Source organism: Bos mutus, chromosome 2 (genome assembly GCF_027580195.1).
Source record: "Bos mutus isolate GX-2022 chromosome 2, NWIPB_WYAK_1.1, whole genome shotgun sequence".
Lineage (NCBI taxonomy): Eukaryota > Metazoa > Chordata > Mammalia > Artiodactyla > Bovidae > Bos > Bos mutus.
Window position 1 is genome coordinate 21542934 of NC_091618.1, and position 27889 is coordinate 21570822.

Genomic DNA, 27889 nt, shown 5'->3' on the forward strand with positions numbered 1-27889 from the left:
TGAAAATCAGGGTTTAGTGACTTCATTATTGTTGGTGGTGGCTCAAACTGTAAATAATCTGCCTGCAATGTGGGAGACCTGGGTTTGATCCCTGCATTTGGAAGATTCCCTGGAAAAGGGAACAATTACCTACTCCAGTATTCTGGCCTGGAGAATTCCAAGGACAGAGGAGCCTGGCAGGATAAGGTCCAAGGGGTTGCAATAAGTCGGACCCCACTGAGCAACTTTCACTTTCACTTATTGTTGGTGATCGATGATTAAGTAGTATGGATGATGATCAGTGAGGAGCAGATTTATGTCTGGAACTCTAAAAAAGGAATAGGACCTGAGAAGTATTGTAGAGTTGAAATTCTCTGGCATATCAGTTCAGTTCAGTTCAGTCGCTCAGTCGTGTCCAACTCTTTGCGACCCAATGAACTGCAGCACGCCAGGCCTCCCTGTCCATCACCAACTCCTGGAGTTCACTCAAACTCATGTCTATTGGGTCAGTGATGCCATCCAGCCATTTCATCCTCTGTTGTCCCCTTCTCCTCCTGCCCTCAATCCCTCCCAGCATCAGAGTCTTTTCCAATGTGTCAACTCTTCGCATGAGGTGGCCAAAATATTGGAGTTTCAGCTTCAGCATCATTCCTTCCAAAGAATACCCAGGACTGATCTCCTTTAGAATGGACCGGTTGGATCTCCTTGCAGTCCAAGGGACTCTCCAACACCACAGTTCAAAAGCATCAGTTCTTCAGTGTTCAGCTTTCTTCACAGTCCAACTCTCACATCCATACATGACCACAGGAAAAACCATAGCCTTGACTAGACGGACATCACTAGCATATAGGTTTAGCCCTGGAGAAAGAAATGGCAACCCACTCCAGTACTCTTGCCTTAAACATCCCATGGACGGAGGAGCTTGGTGCAGGCTACTATCCATGGGGTAGCAAAGAGTCGGGTACGACTGAGCAACTTCACTTTCACTTTCAAAACTATGGAAGTAGATGAAATTGCTCAGGGCAATTGCTTAAAATGTGTATAGAACCTGAGAGGACCTGTGGGGATTCCAACCTTTCAGGCAAGGGAAAAAAGAAGAGAAGGGTGGTCCTAGGAACAACAGAGACACTTATTCATTAAGAAAGAAGTCAGAAATGTCAAACACAGCCCACAGGAGAATTAAGGTTACTTTTTGAGGGGGAGGGAGTATTGAGTGTGAAGCGTATCACTAGTGAGTTGATGAAGGCACTTTCAATAGATGTGTTGAGGGAGGTGACATTGCTCTCTTTATTTAACCTGTCCACATGTCCATCTCTTGAGTGGGCCAACTTGGCTGCAGCTCTGACCTTGCTCTGGGTGGTGGTTGTAGAGTGGAGAAGAGATCACAAGCTATTATTTCTACACATTATTTCTCTTTTGGAGCACAGGTGCAAGTCAATTTTGACATTTCTGTCTATTGGAATCCCAAATACACTATGAAAGATGGCAACAGCAAAGCCTCCTTTCAAGTGTGATTATCCTGGCCTTCCTGTTACAGCTTGTGGTCCCCAACCCCACACGTCTGTAAGTGCCATCTCTTCTCTGCTGAAACTCCATTAAATTTCAAGAAACAGATCAAATATCACTTCCTCCTAACGACATCCTCATTTCATAAGGGTATTATTGCTCTTCGGTATTCCCAGAGGATTTTGTATATAAAGTCCAAGTGTTTAAAACATTCTGCTTCATAACAGAGTAATAAGGTATTTAACTCTTGTTTATGGAATTGAATTGAAATGTATATATAACATTGTGTGTCTGATTACAATGAATTATTTTAAGTCCAGACATTTTTTTATGATGGTGAATCCATTTTTGTAGAGAAAACAAAAATTATAAGATACTTGAAATTGCCTTCACTCCTTTCTCACACTGTCTCTTTGCCACCCTATGGACTTTAGCCCACCAGGCTTTTCTGTCCATGGGATTCTCTAGGCAAGAATACTGGAGAGGGTTGCCATGGCCTCCTTCAGGGATCTTCCCAATCCAGGGATCAAATCAATGTCTCTTACGTCTCTTGCATTGGCAGGCAGGTTCTTTACCATAGCACCACCGGGGAAGCCCCTTTCTCACACTGGGAAAGAATAGTACTGAATCAAGCAGAGTTCTACTTGAGCTGGTGTCTGAGTTAGGCTTAGCTAAAACTTTTTTGATTCAGAGGAGAGACACAGACTCCATACACAATACTTAGAGACTATAATCTGAGAGCAGCATTCCAAAAATATACAATAATTTTGGGTCCACCTATAAATTGGGTTTACTTTGAATAGGCAGATTACATCTTATGACAAATAAGAGAGTTGCTTCTGGGAGCAATGGTCTAATTTCACCATCTTCACCTAAGCAAAGAAATTCTAATCTAGCGCTTACATGTGTTTTATGTTTCCTGTGAATCTGTCTTTAAAAGGTATATTTTTATCACTATAATCTGAGATCTAAAAAAGTTATGTTTAGTACTTTAAGCTGATTATTTCCAATGTAATGTCAGATTTGTAATATGGTTTCATCTCTGCAGTAAGTTCACATTTGAAATAGATATACATTTTCAAGTGTCAAATGATTTCTCAGTGTTCATGAATATCATAAAGCTTGAATAGCAAATAAAATTTTATAACTTAATAATGTAGCCAATAGCCTTAAAGAAATTGTGAATTTCAGGATTATTTTTCTTTCTACCCAAAATGTTGCCTATCTGTGAGCAAACTGATACTTGGCTGAAGACTTGGTGAGAATAACTAACACTGGAAAGTGTTAAGAACTCTTGAAATGTGCCCGTGCTTTAAATGCCATTTCACCCCGTTCCTCTTCCCACCAGACAGAGCATAGAGCAAATCATATGATGGATGGCCAGTTTAGATTCATAATTCATCACAGTTAGAAGGACTTATAATGGTGTATTTTCAAACTCAGTGAAAATGCTCAAACAGTTCAACATCCCATTCAATAGAGTCAGTGATAATATAATGGAATGTTTTCTTCAGTATATTCAGTGAAGCACGGTAAGGGCCAAGGTCCAATTATTTCTTATGGTGATGGAGGTGGGGGCATCATCACAGATGGAAAAGAGGACATGAATCAAATTTGTGTTCTCTCCAATAGAATGTGTGTGTACATCTGAGGGGGCAGTGATTCTAGGGAAAAATCTATCTTTAGGTATTAAAAATGGTTCAAAGTTCCCTAAGTGTTACCCAAAGGAAGAAGTGTCATTGGAAAATCATCACTGCTTTATGTTAGGGTTATGATAATGCCTTTAATAAATAAGTTCTCTGTTATTGATACTTTAAGCAGACTATTAAGCAAAAATCTAATAAAGTGGAATCATTTCTTTAGGGAGGAGGGCATGGCAACCACTCCAGTATTCTTGCCCGGAGAATTCCATGGACAGAGGAGCCTGGCGGGCTATAGTCCATGGGGTCGTACATGACTAAAGCCACTTAGTGCACACACACACACACACACACACATTTCTTTAAGACTAACAGTGAAACTTTACTTATATTGGTTTACAATTGAAAATAATGATAAATGTTTCAGACATTTTTTGAAAACAGTTCATTAAGAGTTTTCCAAGAATAATTTTTTTTTCATGTGTTTAAATTCACTGCCAAAATATTTGGGACTGGACACCTGGGGCACTTGCTTCCTCCTTGGCCTCAGGCTTCCTTCTCATTTCCCATAGTGTTGACCCAATCAGTTCCATCTGTTATAGCCATAACCCAAATGTGGCCAAATTCAAAGAGAAAAAACTTGGCATCATTGTCCACAGCTTCACTTCCTGCTTCACTGACCTCACTCCATGGTGCCCCTCTAAAGCTCCATCGTTTCAAGGAGCTCAAGCATTCCTGATCTCCCTCTGTCTTTCTTTGATAAGTTGCTAGTAGTATTCAGTCATTTAGGGCTTATTGTGAATTTTATTTTACAGGTACTTTTCCAATGTCTTTGCATTTTACCCAAGCTCTGAGTGAAGCATGAATGGCCCTGCCTTCCATTATGGGATTTCCAGGCATCAGTGTCTTCAGGTAAGAATGTGATGGTACTTTCCTGGACCTCAGAAATCGCATAGAACAGGCCTGCCCTACCTCTTAATCTTTCTATGAACATTCAGGGCTGTGTGACCCAGGATTCTCAGTGGCTATTGTCTGCTTTAAATTTTAGCCCTTCTATGTTTCTTCAGTTAACTTTGATAGCTTCTCTGTGGTCTGTACATTATATAAAAAACTATGCTTTTCTGTTTATAGCTATATCCATACATATTTGGGGGGAAGATCTAAGCTTTTCTTGTAATGAACCTTCCCTTTGAGTCTATTTGTTCCCATTATTCCCACTTAGCTGTGTTTTAAGGGACGAAACCAACCATTAGATCCAACATGGACCCAATTACAGGGTCTTTTCTCCTGTTTTTAAAAATATGTGCACAGAATTTTTATGAGCTTCACCTCTGTGACTACTGGGCTCACGATTCTGCTGAAGCCACAGTTATTTTGCAAGTCATTGAGGACTTCTCCAGCCCTGGGTTGGAGTTGTGCTGGTAACTTTGCTCTAAATTCCCAATTTAATGGAAAAAAACATGGATGGAAGACAGAGGAGCATAAATCTTGCAAGTTGCTTTTCAGAGACCAGCCAGAACTAGCCCTAGACGAAGACAGTGTATGCTGCCGGCGGCTGTATTCACTTCAATCTGATTTCAACAAGTAAGCCGCTAGCCAGGGGAGCATTAGAAGGTAAAAGGGGATCAACCAGTTGTTAATCCAGTTGTGACTTTGGTTTTGGGTTCCTTTCTTCAAACGGCCAGGCTGTGCGTTGCTTTGTGATTGACTGCCTTTGTCCTGACAGAGCTTCTCGTTTTGTACCTTTCACCATTGTTTTTGGCCACAGACCAAGCCTCACATCTTCTGGTCATAGAATTCCTTTCTACAGGCTCCACTGCAGGCCAAGGCCTCCGGGTAACCCGAGACGCCTCGATTTCCCTGCAGACAGCACATTAAAGGGAGGTCTGTTGGCCAGCTGCGGGAACAGGTGTTTTTCTCCTTTCATTCACACCCGCCCCCATTTATTTGTCTGAAGAATTCCCTTTCTCGGGTTGTTCACAAATGCTGAAGGAATTGGACAAATTGTATAGGCGTTAGAGTCTGCGATTAAAACACTTCACCTGCTTGGCAGCAGAGCCGGTAAACAATGCTACCAGATGCAGCACACCATGATTCCGTTGTTTAGCTTGCTGCTTGCTAATGAGCAGGAGGGGACTGGGCACCTTGGAGGCCCCTGCACCATGTGTTTACAGACTCAGATTCCACCTCTGCTCTTTGGAGAAGGCTGGTTCATGCTGCTTTCTGAGAAACTGGAGAAGTAAAGTCAATGCTATGATTATTGTCTTTTTTTTTTTTAATACGCAGAGCAGAGCCATGAAAGCCTGAACTGGTTTAGTCCTCTTACATTTAATGTTGGTCAGGTAATCCAGATCACTTTTTTATAACTCTGTTGTATAGACGGGGAGGGTCAAATATCACAGTGAATATTACAGACCACATTTACTTCAGATATGTCCTTGGAGATTGTTGTGATTTTCTTTGGAGAATGAGCTTATAGGTTGAGTGAGCTGTGGATATGTGGTCTTTCTAGTACAGATCACCATGCCCCATTATTACCTCACTCAATGGTAAATTGAAGTTTCAGGATTTCGTTTCTCTTCCTTATCTGAAATTTGGCTGTAAAAAATCCCTCTTTGAATTGCCTTAGCACTTTTTCACAAGCCACATCTCACATATAACTCTCTGTGTCTTCTCACAGACCCAAAAACTAGGTTTGAGTCACTCTAGTTTTTCTCTCCATTGCAGGATTTAGGGTAAATAAAAATACTTTTCAGAATTAAAGATTTTTTAATACAAAAGAATATTATAAACAATTAGCATATTATTTTTTATGTCAGTAATATATTAATAGTAAATGCTATGCAACTATGAGACTACCAGGCTGACTGTGAGTTCATTTAATTCCATCCTGTCATTCAGAAGTCTCTCTTTTAAGTTGTTTGGAATGGGATATGGGCCACGTAGAAGAGAATATCCCTTTCCCCATCTTCTAAAATTCTGGGAAGCTGCTCCTTAAAGAAAATGGTACATTCTTCATTTAAATGCCCTCAGATTGTTGCCGTCTTTGGACTCTCCCTTCCTTTCTTCAGGCAGGGAATCAAATAAGCCAGGCTTATGAAGCCAAGACTTCATAAACGGATTCCCACCATACTGTTGCTTTTGGCCTTTTGAAAACACTTGTCTTTACTGTGCTTGCAAACCCCACAGGCTGTTACAAAATGCCCTGTGTTTCAGCCATAAATTGCCAGGCATGTTCTGAGCAAGCTGAGTTCCTCAAGGCCTCGGTGCTTTTGCACATGTCCTTTCTCACGTGTGGGCTTCTTCCTCATGCTCTCTTTTCCATTTTTTCACTTGGTGAATTCCCACTTTTCCTGTAGCCCTAAAATCAAGCCTCTTCTCATTTGAGAAAACTTCCTGACATTTCTTAAGCAGAGCTAGACACTTCCTTCTCTCTTGCTCTCTTTCCCACACCTCATTAGGTCATGTGTCACATGATTTTTGTGACCCTGAACTGGACTCTGAGTTCCTTGATGGACTGTATCGTACTTATCTTTGTGGACCTAAGTCTTTCTTTACACCCTTCCCTCTGATCGCCCATGCTACTGCCTGGCAAAGTCCAGGTGCTTTTGCTTTTATTTTGAGCAAAATAGGTTCTCAGTTAATATTGATGAAATGAATGCATAAACATAGCTAAACTTATAATTTATCTTGAGAAGTTTGGGGGGATGAATGCAACCTCTAAAACTAGGAAAGGTACTTGAAAAAGGGAAACTGCTAACTTCAGTTGCTTGTGTTCTGGGACTTAGTACCAATTGGCTAAAATGAACTAAGTCATACATTTCATCAAATTCTTTTCTTTTCCATCTATTTACTGTTTCTCTGTTCAGGAGGGGCACATGATAAGCAAGGCAATGTGAGAAATTCAGTGTGCATCCTTCCCTACCCACCCCTCCAAACAACTGTGATCATTGTCCATTTTATTTTGCTGTTTCCTTATTTACAAGTATTTAAAAAGACTCATCTTTGCTTTAAAATAAAATCAGAATTAATATATTGGTGCACCATATATAAATATCAATGAGCACATTCTTTTTCTTTTCTTCTTTTTTTTTACTGTGTGAAAAGTAGTTATTTCTGATCCCATGATCTTCTTCTTGTGCTAATGGATAGACCATCTTTCTCTTTTTAAAATTTCAAATCATCTCATAGAGTTACAGGCAAATAGTTCTAGACGAGGCTCTGAGCACTTAAAAAAAAATCCTCAAAGCAATCATACAATGGAGTACAGCAGAAGAAAAAAGATTCAGAGTGGTTGAATAACTTGCCCCAAAATCCCACAGCTGGTAAGTGACAAATGTAGAATTCAAGCCCACTCAGGCTGGGTCCAGAATCAAAGCATGATAAACTATCTCCTCTTCAGAAGTCAACTCTATTGCTGTATGAAGGAAAAACTATTTCAGGGAAGGAAATGGAACAGTTAGAAGAATCTCTTACAAATACCCCAGAAAAGAATAAAGACAACAGGAAAGTAATAATATGACTTATAGTGCCAGACTCTTGATAAACTTTTGATTATTTGTGCAGTTTTTGCCTTAGACTAAATAATTCGATATTTCCTGAGATAAAGAACAGTTTCTGTAACTTGGTGGCAATCTGATTCCTTAACCCATGTAGAAGACCATGGTATATGGCCTAACTGCCTGAGAGTTTTAAGTCAAGATACATAGTAAAACTATTTTTGTTATTGGTGTTTTACCTTTTCCTTCTTGCTTGGAAAAAATTAAAATTTCAAGCTATTTATAAAGTTCATTTTCCCTAGAGTCAGAGGTCACAAAGATAAATATTAACTGTCAGAAAAGCCACAAATGAAGGTGACGTTCTTTTATAATGGTATCTGAGAAGAAAAGCTATCAGGTTGAAAGCCAATAATCCAGAATTTTTTATTGCAAGTCTACTGAGATGTTCAAACTTGAATGTGGCCTGTGATTTCTGAAAGGTAGCTCTGTTTCATGGAGGATCTAGCAGAAATTTCCATTCATGTTGAGTGGAAAACCCAAAAGGGAGTGTTCCATGGAGCTCAGAATCTGGCAATAAAAGATTTACTTTGTGTGAGGAAGACTAGAGTGTCTTTCCCATTGCTGATTTATTAATTGGTTTATTAAGAAAGTCCTACATTGTTAATATTTCAGCACTCACTTGAATATAGTTATAAATTCCTAGGTAGAGAACCCACAAATTACATATGGACACTCCAATATCCATCAAATAGTGTTTTACATCTATCTAGTCATTTCCTAAGAAATAGTATTGTGCCTAATTTGAGTAAAACACTGTGTTTTTATTTTATTTTTAAATTTACACATTTCTAAGATGATAAAGTATGAATTTACAGGGAAAATATTATACTCCCCTTTGAAATAGCTTGTCAAAATCTATGGCATGAAATGTTCCCATTTATGAGAGGATTACTTTAGTAGTATTCACTCACTGATGAGATTTCTTAGCACCATTATATAACTGAATAAATTACTCTCCATGCATAGCCTAATATCTTGTAGTCATAACTCTTAAATATTTTTCAGATCTTTTGGTAAGATTATCAAGTTCAGTATTTTGGTAATGGATAGAATTTTACTTGAACTGTCTTAAAAGTATCTCTTTTCATAGGAAAATAGAGAAAAGCTATAGCAATGAAAAGCATCTATTATGTAACACCCTAGGGGTGGATCCCTCTCCTGTTAACTAACTCAAATTTTCAGGAAGCTTAAATTCCTCCAATTCCATTTTAATGCCATTCCCCCCCCCTCCATTCTGTTTCAGTGGCAATGAAGAACAGCTGGCCACCATTCTCTGTGATAATAACCTTCGTACAGTCAAAACTGGAGTGGTTTTGGACATGGTACTTATAAGAACATCTCCTTGCAAATGATGTATCCTTTTTGGTATTTTATCCTGTAAATAGCTAGATTCTTTATAGCCAACCCTTCCACTGACTATCAAATTTTAGCTCTGTTTAGTAGAATGCAAGCATTTTTCTCCCTCATCTATTCAGGAATGTCTTCTGAGAAGTTTTCACAATAAAATTTATTGTTTTTAATTTATGACATACAATGTAAGAAGAATGGAATGCTTTTCTGTTAGGATTTGCATTGATAATTACAGGTTACCATAGTGCTGGTCTACATTTTTTTTAAAACCAAATTTGCCAGATTCTGAAGTGAATATCAATAGGAAGGCTGAACACTTTTTTGCTGCAACAGATTGAGACCAATATCTGGTGGTGAAGACCTATCGCTGTTGGCCGGACCCTACTTCTAATTGGGAAGAAGGCAGATGCTAGCTTCTAGGGATATCAATCATTCCAAGTCATAGCCACACCCCAAGAAAGCTGAGGAAGTGATTCAGTCTTTCTGAGGTCATCTTTCCTATTAGTAGCAGGGGAGCCAAGAGTCTGAAAACACTCACATTTTGCTCTCTTTAGGAAAAAACAACATTGATTTTAGAGGCTTTTGTTAAGGAGGCCAGGGGGATTTTCCCAGCGAGGCACAGAGGAAGCTGGTTTGGGTTGGGAAGCCAGACATTTCTTGGCCTGAGTTTCTCACTTGAATGGGATTCCAGTGTGCCCCCTCCTCACCTCTCCAACCCCTAAGCAGCTTCAAGCTCCTCCTCCTCCCTTGGACCATATGGGGAAGCTGGCTCAGTGGCTGTTATTCTACTGCTCCAAGTTCACGCAGCTGTTCATTCCCTGCTTAATGTACCGGTAATTACAGCAATGTGCTCTTCTCTTTTTCCAATCATGTAACTTTTTCTAATGGAAAATTATTTGTTTTTAACAACGTCCACGCATTCTATTCTTTAATAAGAAAGGAGGTCTTCTGGAATCGAGAGATTAAATTCTCTACAAAAAACAGTTTCTGTATCACTTTCCAGCTCCATAGGAGGGCTCAGTGGGACAAGCTGAAATTGAGGCGGGGGCACTTAAGTGAGTGTAACTAACTTGATATGAATAGGCCGGTTGGGAAACAAAGCAAACTCATAGCCTTCTGCACATGGAGGTGATGAAAGAATATTTTTTTTAAAATGAGAAACTGGGAAAAATCAAAAGTAGAAATTGAGCTCTGCTTTCATGATCCAAATTCAATATGCTCTCAAAAGATTTTTAAAACAAATATTTGAAGAGTTTTTCCACTTATCTTGGTTCTATCTTTCAGAGCTTGCAAATTTTTTGCTTTTATGTCTGGGATTGGGTGGGGACTTCAAATGACAGCAAGGAGAGCTTCTTTCCTTCCACCTATGCCAAGTTCACGGGCATAGATCAACATCTGTTTGCTCACACTGTCATTCGTGGATGAAATAATTCAGCCTTGGAATCTCTGCCCTCGTGTCTCCTTAAATGGCACTGGGAATCATCGTACACACACAAAAACCATTAATTTTTTCAAAGCAATAAATTTTCTACTCATTAGAAGGTTTTGTTTTGGGACTTTCATTTTAAAAACTTAATTAAGAAGCAGTTGTAGCAAAGAACACCAAGTCAAATCCTGTGTGTGGATAAAGATCCTAGTTCTGTACTACAGATAGAGCTGATGAAATCAGAAGGATGATAGCAAAATGAAAGTTTCTTTTATATGCAAATTCAAAATTTGATTGAGCTGAGAGGACCACAGACTATGATTGCAAATTGATGCCTCATTTGACATTTTGAGGGTTTGAATCATTTGAGATTTAGTTACATCAAAAATTATAAGACATATATTCTGAGCCCCAAATCTTTTAGTGCTAAAATGTGTTGCTATTTCCAAAGGGCTCTAATTTTATTACTTGAGTATTAGCTTTATGCTAAGGCTTCCTTCGGAGAAGGCAATGGCACCCCACTCCAGTACTCTTGTTTGGAAAATCCCATGGACGGAGTAGCCTGTTAGGCTGCAATCCATGGGGTCGCTAAGAGTCGGACACAACTGAGCGACTTCACCTTCACTTTTCACTTTCACGCATTGGAGAAGGAAATGGCAACCCACTCCAGTGTTCTTGCCTGGAGAATCCCAGGGACGAGGGAGCCTGGTGGGCTGCCATCTCTGGGGTTGCACAGAGTCGGACACGACTGAAGTGACTTAGCATAGCATAGGGCTTCCTTGGTGGCTCAGCTGGTTAAGAATTCACCTGCATTGTGAGAGACCTGAGTTCGATCCTTGGGTTTGGAAGATGCCCTGGTGAAGGGAATGGCTACCCACCCCAGTATTCTGGCCTGGAGAATTGACTGTATAGTCCATGGAATTGCAAAGAGTGGGACATGACTGAGTGACTTTCACTTTCAGCTTTATGCTAATAATGATTAGTAGCAAGATGATTGCTGGAAATCAGCTATCTTCTCCTCTATTCTTCTAAACTAGCCCATCCACCAACTCCTTACAAAAGTCTTTTGTTTTTTCCTTTGAGATTTTTTTTTCAGAAAGCACACAAAAGTGAAGAAATTTGACATTTTCAAATAGAAATTTAGAACTATATAATTTCTTAATTTGTACTAACTTTGGCAAAACAGTTGCTTTCCTTCAAGACCACAATAGCCACAGTAGCAGCATGACAGCATTTTTGTTCCTCTCAAGTCTGGCTAGAAGCTCCATGTGTGACAAACAACAATGAGAAAGACCTGCTCCTCATTCCTTATGAATGCAGCATGTGAATCTGGATTCGACTGCACCCTGTAGGAAATCATTGCTGTCTGCTTTATGAAAAGCAAACATGTAATTTAATACATTTAAGCAAACGAAGAACAAGGGTCTACAGAATTTGTAACATGACTCGACTCTAATCTAGGTGTCTATCCTACCTCATAATCTATTTCTTTTGATGTGCATCAGTATCTTCAAAAAGAATTGTTTTAAAAGCTCTAGATCATTTTGATATACGTTAGACCGTCAAAGCTATACATGTGATCTGATGAATGTCAAAATGTATGATGAGCGACTGCTCACACTCCTCATTATACTCATTCATTCAGCAAATACTTTATTTTTTCCAGCTGTATTGAGGAATAATTAACAAATAAAATGCTATATGTTTAAAGTGTATTCAATCAGCCAATGCTTATATAATTTTACTTTTCCAGCTGTGTTGAGGAATAACTGACAAATTTCTATATATTTAAGTTGTGTGACATGATGATTTGATATTTGTATGCACTGTAAAATGATTACCACCATGAAATTCATTAACACATTCATTTTAAAATAAATTGTGTGTGTGTGTGTGTGTGTGTGGTAAGAATGCTTAAGATCTGTTTCAACAGATGTCAAGCATACAACACAGTATTACTGACTATAGTCTCCATGCTGTATGTTGGAATCCTAGAACTTACTCATTTTATAACTGCAACTCTGTGCCCTTTGATCAATATCTCTTCACTTCTTCCACATACCACCCACCCTTACCCCCAGCCCTGGAAACCATCATTTTACTCTTTTCTATGACTTATTTTTTTAATTTATCTTTTAGATTCCACATATGATGGGAGATCATACAGCACTTGTCTGTCCTCTATCCAGCTTATTTTATTTACCATAATATCCTCTGGATTCGTAATCTTGTCACAAATGGCAGGATTTTCTTCTTTTTATGGCTGAATAGTATTCCATTGTTTATACATCACATCCTTATCCATTCATACATTGATAGACTCTTATGTTGTTTCTGTATCTCGGCTATTGTGAATTATACTGCAATAAACATGAGAGTACAGATATTTCTGAGATACCGATCTCATTTCTTTTGGATGAATGTCCAGAATTGGAATTGTCAGGTCATACAGTAGTTTATTTTTAATTTTTGTGGAATCTCAATCCTGTTTTCCTTTGTGATTGTACCAATTTATATTTACAGTGACCGTGCACAAGAATTCCTCTTTTTCCACATCCTCACCAGCATTTGCTACCTCTTGTCTTCTTGATACTAGTCATTTGAACAGGTGTGAGGTGATAGCTCATTGTGGTATTGATTTGCATTTCCCTAATAGTGATGCTGAGCACATTTCCATGTATATTGTTCATTTGTATATCTTTGTAAAAATGGCTATGCAGGATCTTTGTCCATTTTAAAATCAGATTATCTGTTTTTTTGTTGTTACTGAATTTTGTGAGTTCCTCATATATTTATATTAACCTCTTACCAGATATATAGCTTGCAAATATTTTCTCCTGCTCTATAGCTTGCCTTTCATTTTGTTAATTGTTTCCTTCGAACATTTTGTATGTGCCCAGCATTTTCCAGGACCAAAGATTTAACAGTGAGTGAACGAAAGAAATAAAAGTCTCCATTTCATGTAAGCTACTGTTTAGAGTTTAGTAAGAGAAGATAGATAAAATGAATCAGTAAGAAAATATATATATTGAAAAGCAATAAGAGATGAGGACAAAAAACAAAGCATAGCTCTGTAAAGAATTTTTTTTTAAGTGATTGCAAGGGTAGAATTTTTCATGAGGAAGCAGAGAAGACCTACTAATGGTGACCTTTGAGCATATATTTGAAGGGAATGAGATATGAGCCAGATGGACCTCTGAGTGGAGAACTATCTAGGCAAAGGGAATACAAAGTGCAAAGGTCCAGTGGACGTGTGGATTTAATGTGTTCAAAGCACAAGGAGGCCAGTGTGACTGGACTAATGCAAATGACTGCATGAACGTTAGGAGATAAGGTCAGAGAGGTAAGAGGGAGCCAGACCATGCAAAATCACAGTTTATTATAAGAACTTTGGCTTTTACTTTGAGATGTGGGAAGCCATTAGAGATTTTTAAACAGAAAAATGACCGAATCTGACTTACCTTTTAACAAGATCACTCTGGCTGTTATGTTGAAAGTCAACCCAAGGGCAGTAAGGGAGGAAGTGGAAACTAGTTAGGAAATTAATATAATAAGCTGGATAAGAGGCCAAGAGGGAAAAGTAGAGATAGTAAATATTAAGCGAGTTCTGACTATACTCGGCACTCCTCTAGGTTTTCTAGATACAACAGGAAGGAAATAGAGGCTATTTCTCATGGGATTTACATTCTACTAAGAGGAAACAATCAACAAGTAAAGCAATATAAAATATCAAGTGGTGATAACTTCTATTAAGAGAAACCCCAAAGACTCTCTGGACCATGTTTCCAGCAATAACTCAGTTCATAATGACCCATTTCTAGAAATAAATACATGGCTATATAGAGGGGACTAGAGAGGTAAATTCTGGCACATTCAATCAGGGAAATAAAAATGAGTGACTGCAGTTATATGCAATATTGTAGATGGATCTTAGCAATATGAATATGAGAAAAATATAGCATATAGATATTTTAAAAACCAGTATTTTTTATAAAGTAAAATACACATACAACGAAAATGTATAATTTTAAAAGACTACACATAGAAGTGTTAAATAAATATGAAATAAAGGTTTAGAAATTGTTAATACAAAATTTGCAATAGTAGTTACCTTCGATAAGGAGAAGCTTGGAGTGATCACGTAGGTTTCTCTAGATGTTCTCGCTTTCACGTTGGATGTTGAAATCATGGATTTAATTACATTCTTTTGAAGGAGAAAATGAAGGAAAAAAGAAAAGATGGATGAAAGGAAGGAAGAAAGGAGGGAGGGAGAAAAAGATGGAGAGAGGAAACAGAAAAGAAAAGCCTTTGGTGAACTAATATTGAGTGTATGTTGTGAACCAAGGATTCTGATCTAATTTTCTGCTCCTGGGGTCGGGGATTGGACAGAGTTATGGGGGAGTTGTTTTTAGTTTGCTTGCTTGCTTTTGGATAGAATTTTCAGGGAAGTCCTCTCTGAAGCAATGATGTTAAGGCAGAGATAAGGATGGACTGAGAGAGGAGGCAGAAAAATAAGGAGATGCTGTGGCTGGGATGTAATAATTGAGGGACCAAACAAGAGGTAAGGTCAGAGGATTAGCAGGAGCAGGTCATCCTGGGCTTCACGGACCATGAGAAACCCTTGGCCATTTACTCCAAGGGAAACTGGAAACCACTGGAAGCCTCTGAGCGGGAGTAACATTATCTGTTGTATGTTTTGAAAGGATCATTCCTGCTGCGATGTGGGAATATACTAGCATTTCTCAGCACAATTGACCTTTAGGCTGGATCCTTCTTTGCTGTGGAGGGTTTTTGTGTGTGTGTGTGTGTGCATTGCAGGGCACTTAGCTGCATGCTTGGCCTCTGCCTTATGGAACTATATCATTCCACACGCAGTTGTGACCACCAAAATCATGTTCCGGCATTGTCAAGTGTCTCTCAAGGGCAAAATCAGCCCTGGTTAACAATCACTCAAAGGCAGTGAAGGCGACAAAATACAGAATAAGGGAGAGACGGTAGGAGAAGGCTGCTGTGTCCACTGAGACAGTGGCTGGGGTGAGGGTAGAAGTGTTTGGTGTCTCCTTTTTCATTTCTTTTTCCTTTTTAATATGTATCTTTATTTTATTTTTTATTTTTCAGCTTTATTGAGCTATAACTGAAATTGTAAGATATTTAAAGTGCACATCATGATGACGATATATGTGTACATTATGAAAAGATTCCTTCCATCTAATTAACCTACCCATCACTTCACATATTTATCTTCTGTGTGTGTGTGTGTGATAGCAAGTACATTTTACTCTCATATAATAGCAAATTTCCATTATACGACACAGTGTTAGCAATTTTAGTCACCATGGTATACTCCTTTTTTAAAGATTTTTTTGATGTGAACCATTTTTAATGTCTTTATTGAATTTATTAAAATACTGCTTCTGTTGTTTACATTCTGGTTTTTGGTAGTGAGATCTTAGTTCCCCAAGCAGGAACTGAACCCATTTACCTGTATTGGAAGGCAAAGTCTTAACCATTGGACCACCAGGGTAGTCTCTCTAGTCACCTAAAGATCTAAAGTCTCTTTAGATCCTCAGACCTTATTCATCGTATAATGTGTCTTCCTCTTTTCTAAAAACTGTATTTTCATAGTTTCGGTCTATACTCACATGTCTGGAATCTCTACAGTTTTAGGATATCTTTGAAGTCCCCAAAGATGAGACATCAAATATTCATTCACACTCAAGACAAATATTTTCCAGGTGCTACAGAAACAGAGTATACTTGAGCATGAAATCATTTACATGGTTATCCTGTAAGGACTGGTTTTATACCACCCACTTCTTTTTCTTTTGTTTTCTAGCAAGTCCTACAATTCATTTTCTGACTTCCATCCGGTGAGTTCCCGAGACCAATGACTTCCTTTATGCTTTAACATTAAGATAATCTGAGAGACAATATATTGAACATAGAATACTGTTTAAAAACATCATAAGCATACTACTTATCCATAAAATATTCACTTCTGAGGGCAAAAGGTACAGGAGGCTTTGACTGTGATCCAGAGAATCAACCTTGCACCTCAAACACTATGGGGCAGGGAGGTCAGTTTGGCATTTTGTTCTGTGCTGGATGCTGAGCTAAAAGGCAGGATCCATTACATCAGTTGGGCTTCCCTCATAGCTCAGTTGGTAAAGAATCTGCCTGCGATGCAGGAGATCCAGGTTGGATTCCTGGGTTGGGAAGATCCCCTGGAGAAGGAAATGGCAACCCACTCCAGTATTCTTACCTGGAGAATCCCATAGGCAGAAGAGCCCGACAGGCTACAGTCCATGGTGTCGCAAGAGTTAGACAAGACTTAGCAACTAAACCACCACTGTTACATCAGTCATCCAGGAATTACAGAATATTGTAGAACAGGCAACAGCAGAGTCTAAGAGCAGAGTTGACAGCAGGAACCTTGAATGCTTTCCCCTGAGGACTTTGTTCCATTTTTATAAAAGCCTCTCTGAAGATCAGCTATGAAAGGTGAGAAGGCAAACACAAGGACACTGAGCGGCCTTTGGTCTGAGAGTGAGCTCCACAGATTCCAATGTAAACTGTTTCTAGGATTCCAGAGTGGTATTGTTTCATAGGAGAAGTACATCCTCCAATTGCAGAAAATCCAACTCCACTGCAGCAAATCCAACTTCTTCTCTGACAAGGAGATTGTAATTAAACCTTTCAGGATCCAGAGGCTTGGCATCCTCTGCTGCTGAGGGACTAAGCTCATGAAATTGCTCATACTTTATCAGATGGCATTCTTTTCCAGGTTTGCTGTATTAAGGGAGTCCTACCTTTAAGGAGGCCATGGTGCATATAGGGGAAAGGAGATGGACAGGACTGTGCATTTATTTAACTCTTCATCTTTCATATTCATACCTGAGATCAGAACTCCACAGCTTCTTGGCTTTTCCAAAATAATAACCCTAATACCACACCAAAAAGGGCTGTGTTGACTCACTTTGAGAAGTAGGAGGGGCATACATTCTACTAATAAGGTAAGAGAATGGAGTAATAATATTAAATATTATTTTCACCAGCCAGAGAGTAGTTCCATGGGATGAACTGATTTGAACACAGCTCATGATGTGATCAAAATGCAGTTTTACTTTATGCATCTAATTATTTAGTTATTAAATGTGAAAATTCATTTTTACAAAGGCGGGATATGCATGCTTCACTGACTCAATAGACATGAACTTGAGCAAACTCTGGGAGATAATGGAGACAACGAAGCCTAGCATTCTGTAGTCCATGGGGTAACAAAGAGTCAGACATGACTTAGTGCTGAACAATAGTGATGCTGACCATAACAACTGAGTCTAAAGACTGAGTTTGGGTATGTGGGGTGGGATAGGGCAGAATATGTCCCTTTATGTCAGAGGCTAGTCAATGTCACTGAAAGGGTTCCTGTTTACTGTAAAAACTTGAGAAACTCTAACTCTTTGTATTTTATTTCACAAGACAAAGTCAGGGTAATTAATGTCTCCATAAATAACTGTTTCAAACCCTCAGCTAGTAGTGATATTATAGCAAATAAATGGGGTTATAATGGTATATATTAAAAAATTAGCATGTTTAAAAAATTGGCATGGACATTTTTAATCCTTCCAATATCACTCTAAATTCCAGCACTAGTAACTCTGAAAATTTGACAACCACTGGTCAATTTTTATTGAAGAAAACATTATAAACTCATTTGGATCAAGCTGTTAATTGTTGATTTTAAGGTTAATGGTTGACATTAGTTTTTCTTAACCTTCCAGGATAACATTTGCATCTTATACTTGTAAAAAATCTCAAATGTCCTTAAACCTAAAAGCCATGGTTAGACAAACATTTGGGAAACCATGTTGAAGTCAGCTAGGATGATTTTTTGATAAGAGGATTACAAGTAATAGACAATCCTAGAACCCCCATTAAAGTTCATTGTTGGTCATTGGAGACATTGACAGTAGAGAAAGTATCTGTGGAAAAGTGAAAACTGAGATTATTTGAAGGACAGATTTTGGCTGTACCATCTCTTTAAGCAGCACTGTATTTTAGCTAATAGAGATCACGTACTGAGGATTCAAATACTTAAACATCCTTTCCTGAATATATGACATTGAATTTTTAAGACATGATTTTTTAGCCTTGAGTCTATTTGGTATCTTGAGAAATTAGCTCATGATGTGTTGCTGAACTGGGAACAAAAAATGTTAAAAACTGAGAAACAATTTGTCAAGAATGGCCAAGAACTGATAAAACTCCATCTGGTTCAGGCCTTCAGATGCTGCCCCTCCCTAGAAAAAGTCCCAAGATGAACTCTCCTCTCCTTATCCTCCTTTCCCACCACATTGCTAAAACGTAGGGTGTCAGGTAGATTCTTATTTTCAGTGCCTCGACAAACCATATTGGGGCCTGCAGCAAAAGGAATAATGTACACCTTGATCTATCTTATCAAAACATCCTACCATGATTTGAGCCAAACAGAAAAAGTTAATAAAGGCTCCACAATCAAAACAATGACTCTATATAAAGCTCCACATTGCCCAATCTGTTTGTTCATCATTGTCAGCCCTTGTAAACCAACCCAGTGGTGGAGGCCAAAGACCCAGCATCCAGAGCTGATTGGAAACGACTGTTTCATTGCCCAATAATGTAGGGTCATAAAATAAACAACAGCAGCCTGTCTTAATTTAACATTCTGATATTTCATTCAACATGAATTTATCGAAAAACATTACAATAACTGCAAAGGTATTATTTATCTTTTAAAATTCATTTTTATTGGAGTATAGTTGCTTTAAAATATTGTGTTAGTTTCTACTGTACAGCAAAATGAATCAGCCATATATATGCATATACCCCCTCCTTTTTGGACTTCCCATTCAAGTCGCCACAGTGAATTAAGTAGAGTTCCTTGTGCTATTCAGTAGTTTCTCTTTAGTTTTTTATACAAAGTATCAACAGTATATACGCGTAGATCTCAATCTCCTAATTCCTCCCACCACCCCCTTTTCTCCTTGGTATCATAGCAGCACAATTTACAAGAGCCAAGACATGGAAACAACATAATGTCCATCAACAGAGGGATGGATAAAGAAATATTATTTGTCTTGATTCCTTAGTTTTTTGAAGGCTCCTTCTCTTGCATCTGAAGCAACTATGTCAATCACCTCGTTTTAATTCTGGATCCTGGTTTGTTGCAATCTATATCTAGATCTGTGAAAAACAAGCAAATGAACAATCAAAATCATCAAAACATGCCTTCAGAGCCAAAGGGTGCCCCTCAGTGGAAATTTCATGGTGAGTCTGTAGATGATGATGCTTTGTCTTGCTCAAGGAACAATACACATTTTGTAATGAATGAGAACTCTGGATCCTTCTGAACTAGATTTAGTGATCAGAAAATGGGCAGAAGAAACTGAAAGCAAGTGGCAAGAATGGCTGTAAGGGCAATTTAAAACATTTCAATGAATACTTCTGTGTGTGTGTGTGTGTGTGTGTGTGTGTGCGCGCGCAATTTTTTTGAGACAGGCTTTTGTGGAAGAGAATGATTTTTAGATAAAGTAAAGAGTGAGGGTAGTTTTCTATCTCTGATCCTAATTTAGGACTTTTCAGTTTGCCTTTCTTAGCTTCTGGTGCTAAGCAGGCCAATTAATATTTTACATTGAACACCAGCTGGATTTCCTAAACTGTGCATGTAATTATGTTTCAAGTGAAAAAAAAAAGATAGATTAAAATGTTACATGGTAATAAAAAAATAATAATAAAAAAATTTTTACATACCTTACAGTTGTCTTGAGGGTCCCTTGGACAGGAAGGCGATCAAACCAGTCAATCCTAAAAGGAAATCAATCCTGGATATTCATTAGAAGGACTGATACTGAAGCTCCAATAAAAAAAAAAATGTTACATGGTAAATTAAGCATCAGGTTGGGTGAAAACTCTTCCTGAATATCTGATGTACAGTATAATAATGCTCAGAAGTGAGATCCACCATATAGAGAATTCAGAATCCATTGATGTCCTCAAGTAATATTTTTGAACAGGCAATATTGTTTTCTAGGATGAGGATATAAAAAATGAGGGCTTCCCTGGTGGCTCAATGGTAAAGAATCCACCTGCCAATGCAGGAGATGCAGATTCAATCCCTGGATCAGGAAGATTCCCTCTAGAAGGAAACGGCAACCTACTCTACCATTCCAGCCTGGGAAATCCCATGGATAGAGGAACCTGGTGGGCTACAGTCCATGGGGTTGCAAAAGAGTCAGACATGAGTTAGCAACTAAACAACAACAAAATTTTAAAAAGTGGAGTTGATACAAGAAAATCCGTTTATGTTGTCATGCTCATCTTTTATTATTATATTATTCAGTAAGTAAATTAAACTTTTATTATCAGATCAGATCAGATCAGTCACTCAGTCGTGTCCGACTTTTTGTGACCCCATCAATCGCAGCACGCCAGGCCTCCCTATCCATCACCATCTCCCGGAGTTCACTCAGACTCACGTCCATCGAGTCGGTGATGCCATCCAGCCATCTCATCCTCTGTCATCCCCTTCTCCTTCTGTTCCCAATCCCTCCCAGCATCAGAGTCTTTTCCAATGAGTTAACTCTTCATATGAGGTGGCCAAAGTACTGGAGTTTCAGCTTTAGCATCAGTCCTTCCAAAGAAATCCCAGGGCTGATCTCCTTCAGAATGGACTGGTTGGATCTCCTTGCAGTCCAAGGGACTCTCAAGAGTCTTCTCCAACACCACACTTCAAAAGCATCAATTCTTCGGCACTCAGCCTTCTTCACAGTCCAACTCTCATATCCATACATGACCACAGGAAAAACCATAGCCTTGACTAGACAAACCTTTGTTGGCAAAGGAATGTCTCTGCTTTTGAATATGCTATCTAGGTTGGTCATAACTTTCCTTCCCAGGAGTAAGCGTCTTTTAATTTCATGGCTATTTCTATTTTCAGTAAAGTTAGTTTTACTACATCTATAATCTTCCATTTAAATGTTTTTTAAAGTTTTGAATATGTTTGACTTTTAAAAATTGTAGTAAAAAACACAACATAAAATTTACTATTAAAACTATATTTTTAAATATACTATTCAACAGCATTAATTACATTCACATTGTTATATAATCAGTCTCTACAACTTTTTCATCTTATATAACCAAAACTTTATACCCATTCAAAACAAATCCTCATTTCCCTCTTGTCAAGTACTTGCCAACCACCAATTTCTGTGTCTTTCAGTAAAAATACTCTAGATATTTTATATTAAATATGAGTGAAATCACACAGTACTGTATTTAACTTTTTGTGTTTGGCTTATTTCACTTAGTACAATGTCCTCAAGGTTCTATCCATGTTGTAATATGTGTCAGAATTTCCTTCCTTTTTGAAGCTAACTAATATTTCATTGTATGTATACACCACATTTTGTTTATCAGATTATCCATTGACAGACCTTCGTGTTGTATCCGCTTCTTGGCAATTGTGAATACTGTTGCTAGGAATATGCCTGAGCAGATATCTCTTCAAAATTCTGCCAATTCTGTTGGATACATACACAAAAAGTGGGATCTCTAGATCATATGGTAGATAATTTTTAATTTTTGAGAAACCTCTGTACTGGTTTCCATGGTGGCTGCAGCATTTTATATTTCTGCCAATAACGCACAAGCTTCCAATATCTCCTCCCTGTCACTAACATAGCCCTCCTGGTCCCATCACTTCATGGCAAACAGATGGGGAAACAGTGGAAACAGTGGCTGACTTTATTTTTCTGGGCTCCAAAATCACTGCAGATGGTGACTGCAGCCATGAAATTAAAAGATGCTTACTCCTTGGAAAGAAAGTTATGACCAACCTGAACAGCATATTAAAAAGCAGAGACATTACTTTGTCAACAAAGGTCCGTCTAGTCAAGGCTATGGTTTTTCCAGTGGTCATGTATGAATGTGAAAGTTGGACTGTGAAGAAAGCTGAGCACTGAAGAATTGATGCTTTTGAACTGTGGTGTTGGAGAAGACTCTTGAGAGTCCCTTGGCCTGCAAGGAGATCCAACCAGTTCATTCTAAAGGAGATTAGTCCTGGGTGTTCATTGGAAGGACTGATGTTGAAGCTGAAACTCCAATACTTTGGCCACCTGATGCGAAGAGCTGACTCTTTGGAAAAGACCCTGATGCTGGGAAAGATTGAGGGCAGGAGGAGAAGGGGACAACAGAGGACGAGATGACTGGATAGCATCACCGACTTGATGGACATGGGTTTGGGTGGACTCCAGGAGTTGATGATGGACAGGGAGGCCTGGCGTGCTGCATTTCATGGGGTCACAAAAAATTGGACATGACTGAGTGACTGAACTGAACAGAACTGAATGAGTGTGAGGTGACATTGTGATTCTTATTTGCATTTCTCTAATGTTTAGTGATGTTGAGCATTAAACACTTATCCAGTCAAAGTGTCAATAAAGCTGAGGTTGAAAAATCATCTTTTAGAGTATGAGACACTAAAAAACAAGAAATATGTCTTACTTAAATTTGTATGACATCTGGAACACAGTTGGCTGAAAATAAATATTAATGGATGAAAAAGATAACAAATTTGCCAAAAGGAAGGTGTTGCACTTAATAATCAATAAGGCACTGTTCAGTCCTAATTCAGGAAATTAATGCATACCTATATACCTACTGGGGCTTCCTTGATGATTCAGAGATAAAGAATCTGCCTGCCAACATAAGAGACTTGGGTTTGATCCCTGGGTCTGGAAGATCCCCTGGAGAAGGAAATGGCAACCCACTCCAGTATTATTGCCAGGGAAATCCCATGGACAGAGGAGCCTGGTAAGCTACCGTTCATGGGGCCGCAGAGAGTCAGACATGACTTAGCAACTAAACAACAGCAAACAAGAACACCACCAACCGTGACCAAGGCATTGCTATTACTTGCTCCTTAACTGTGTGATTCCATAGTGAGAAATTAGCACTTATATAAAAAAGTGACTCAGATATATATGGAGTAGATTACAAAGCAAGGAGTTTAGGTGGATATTATTAGAAAATAGCAAGTAAGCATAAGTAAAAAGGTAGAGTTTTACAAATATAAGAAATAGATGGAAAAATGATAATCTCACACTTCAAGAATTTACCATCTACAAAGGAAATATAACTTGTACAGAGTTCTGGAATGAAAGAGTTTTATAACAACCTATTTTGGCTAATAGCACTACAAATCATAAGAAGGAGATACAGTTTTACGCTAATGAATCTGATGATGAAAACCACTCTTACAAAATTCTTTGTGCTTGTAGAACAACAGACAAAGACTGTGTATGATTCCTTATTTTACCCCGGTACTAAGCTCAGATTTCTTGGTGTCTAACTTGTGAACACAAAACTCACATATGTTCAAAGATAATAGCATTGCTCCTCCCATTTGCTTTCCCTGTCTACCCCGTAAGGCACCCTGCTTGCTCTTGCTGTGGGAATGAGAAATAAAAGCACTATACAAAGGGTAATCGCTTCAAACTGATATCATCTCTCTTTCATGGACTTTCAGAAAACAGGCAGCCAAGATACTCTTCTGAACTAGCTCCCTGAGAAACAGAAAATAAATGTTCTGACAGTATGAGTAAGGAATTGCTTGATGTAATAGAACTAAAAGCTTTTAGAAGCAGTTAGTGGCCTGAAAGGACACTTCTTGGAACTGAGGGGTCTCACAAGTCCAAACTTCTTTCTTCTTTTAACTTTAACAACAGTGTTACCTCAGAAATTCTTTAGCCTGCTCCATCTTCAGGAGATTTTTGAAAAGACTTTTTTTTTTTTTTTTTTTTTTTCTACTTTCCTGGATTCATGTCTGAAGCTCAACCTGGGGACAAGGTGAGCAGAAGAGTCAGAGATTCTAGTAGAGGAAAGAGATAACCCAAGCTATTATAAGCAGATCCTTACCCAGACTCAGTGAGTATAAGTAAAACGCTGGCAAGGAAAGCTGCCTTTGGAACAACATACTTAAAAAAAAATGAATAGGACATATTAAGAATGGAAGAGTTTAGGACTCACCTGTACTAAGCTAAGGCAATAAGACAATATGTACCAGAAATTCTGCAAATGCTCAGGGTAAGTATTCTCCTCTGATCCTATGGACTGATGGATCCTTTAAAGGACTCCATGCAGCAGCCATGAGACTCAGCTAAGCATTTTTTCCTTGACCAACCGCCACTAAATACAACCAAGGCAATTCTCAAAGTATATGTAGACCTCCAGCCAAGGGAGGGTTTTACCTTAAAATGCCACTGAAAACACAGGTTCAAATTCCAAGCCTATAGAACTGATTCCAAATTGGGAAAGGAGTATGTCAAGGCTGTATATTGTCACCCTGCTTATTTAACTTACATGCAGAGTATGTCATGAGAAGTGCCTGGCTGGATGAAGCACAAGCTGGAATCAAGAGTGCCGGGAGAAATATCAATAACCTCAGATATGCAGCTGACACCACCATTATGGCAGAAAGCTAAGAAAAACTAAAGAGTCTCTTGATGAAAGCAAAAGAGGAGAGTGAAAAAGTTGACTTAAAATTCAACACTCAAAAAACTAAGATCATGGCATCTAGTCCCATCACTTCATGACAAATAGATGGGGAATCAATGGAAACAGTGAGAGATTTTATTTTTTGGGGGGGCCCCAAAAATCACAATAGATGGTGACTGCAGCCATGAAATTAAAGGACGCTGGCTTCTTGGAAGAAAAGCTATGACCAACCTAGACAGCATATTAAAAAGCAGAGACATTACTTTGTCAACAAAAGTCCATCTAGTCAAGGCTATGGTTTTTCCAGTAGTCATGCATGGATGTGAGAGTGGGACTGTAAAGAAAGCTGAGCTCTGAAGAACTGATGCTTTTGAACTGTGGTGTTGGAGAAGACTCTTGAGAGTCCCTTGGACTACAAGGAGACCCAACCAGTCCATCTTAAATAAAATCAGTCCTGAATATTCATTGGAAGAACCGATGCTGAAGCTGAAACTCCAATACTTTGGCCACCTGATGCGAAGAACTGACTCATTGGAAAAGACCCTGATGTGGGGAAAGATTGAAGACGGGAAGAGAAGGTGATGACAGAGGATGAGATAGTTGGATGGCATCACTGACTCACGGACATGAGTTTGAGCAAGCTCCAGGTGTTGGTGATGGACAGGAAAGCCTGGCATGCTGCAGTCCATGGGGCTGCAAAGAGTCAGACACAACTGAACGACTGAACTGAACTGAACCAAACATTCACAGTCTCAACCATGACATTTTCATGTCATGAAATCATTTAGAACAAACCATTCTGAGAGATCCATTCAGTATGTATCATTGTTATCAGATTTAACAATATTAATTTGTAGAGTTTTTGAAATGTTGTTTTTTTAGTTTTCTTGATAAAACATTCTTATAAATAAAAGAAATTAACAATTCTAAATAAGACGGACAGCAATAGTAAAAAGTGATTATGTTGCAACCTATGTAGGGCCACAGAGACTTATATATGTGTCTAATAAAATCATTTTCATGGCAATGGTTTACATTTATTTCTAATTGTGTCTTTCACATCAGTGACAACAGTATGAAACAGTAGAAATCAGTAACAGAAAGAAAAACGGGAAAAGCACAAATAAGTAAAAACTAATTTGCAAACAAATGTCCATCTAGTTAAGGCTATGGTTTTTCCAGTGGTCATATATGGATGTGACAGTTGGACTATAAAGAAGCTGAGCACAGAAGAATTGATGCTTTTGTTGGAGAAGACTCTTGAGAGTCCCTTGGACTGTAAGGAGATCCAACCAGTCTATGCTAAAGGAGATCAGTCCTGGGTGTTCACTGGAAGGACTGATGCTACAGCTGAAACTACAATACTTTGGTCACTTCATGCAATGAGTTGACTCATTGGAAAAGACCCTGATGCTGGGAGGGATTGGGGACAGGAGGAGAAGGGGAGGACAGAGGATGAGATGGCTGGGTGGCATCACCAACTCGATGGACGTGAGTTTGTATGAACTCCAGGAGTTAGTGATGGACAGGGAGGCCTGGCGTGCTGTGATTCATGGGGTCACAAAGAGTCGGACATGACTAAGCGACTGAACTGAACTGAACTGAACTGAAACAGCATGCTATTAAAAACTAATGAGTCTATGAAGAAATAAAAGAGGAAATAACAGACAATAACTTAGTTCAGTTCAGTTCAGTCCCTTCTCCTCCTCCTTCAATCTTGCCTGAAATCAGGGTTTTTTCCAATGAGTCGGCTCTTCATGTCAGGTAGCCAAAGTATTGAAGTTTCAGCTTCAACCTCAGTCCTTCCAATGAATAGTCAGGATTGATTTTCTTTAGGACGGACTGGTTGAATCTCCTTGCAGTCCAAGGGACTCTCAAGAGTCTTCTCCAATACCACAGTTCAAAAGCATCAATTCTTTAGCACTCAGCTTTCTTTATAGTCCAACTCTCACATCCATACATGACTACTGGAAAAACCATAGCTTTGACCTGATGGACCTTTGTTGTCAAAGTAATGTCTCTGTTTTTTAATATGCTATCTAGGTTGGTCATAGCTTTTCTTGCTTGGAGAAATAAAGTTATTTATGTTATTTCTCAAAATAACTCAAAATAATAAAAATGGAAACAGAAATTTCCTACATCTATGTGATGCAACAGAAGTAGGTGATCATTAGCCAACCCATTTAAACTGTCATATTGCATCATTGTCTTACAAAATATCCTGAATTTTCCATTAATGTTGTTGCTGTTCGGTTGCTAAATCATGTCTGGTTCTGCAACCCCATTGACTGCAACACGCCAGGCTCCTCTGTCCTTCACTATCTCCCAGAGTTTGCTAATTCATATCCATTGAATCAGTGATATTATCCAACCATCTCATCTTCAGCTGTCCCCTTTTCCTCCTACCTTCAATCTTTCCCAGCATTGGGGTCTTTTCCAATGAGTTGGTTCTTCCAATCAGGTGGCCAAAGTATTGGAGCCTTAGCTTTAGTATCAGTCCTTCCAATAAATATTCAGGGTTGATTTCCTTTAAGATTGACTGGTTTGATCTTGCAGTCCAAGGCACTGTCAAGGGTCTTCTCCAGAACCATAATTTGAAGGCATCAATTCTTCAGACCTCAGCCTTCTTTATGGTTCAGTTCTCACATCCATACATGACTACTGGGAAAAAACATAGCTTTGACTATGCAGACCTTTTGAAAATTGATATCTATGCTTTTTAATATGTTTTCTAGGTTTGTCATAGCTTTCCTTTCAAGAAACAAGCATCTTTTAATTTCATGGGTGCAGTCATTATCTGCAGTGATTTTGGAGACAAAGAAAAAAAAATCTGTCACTGCTTCCAAGTTTCCCCTTTCTTTTTGTCATGAAGTGATGGGACGGGATCCCATGAC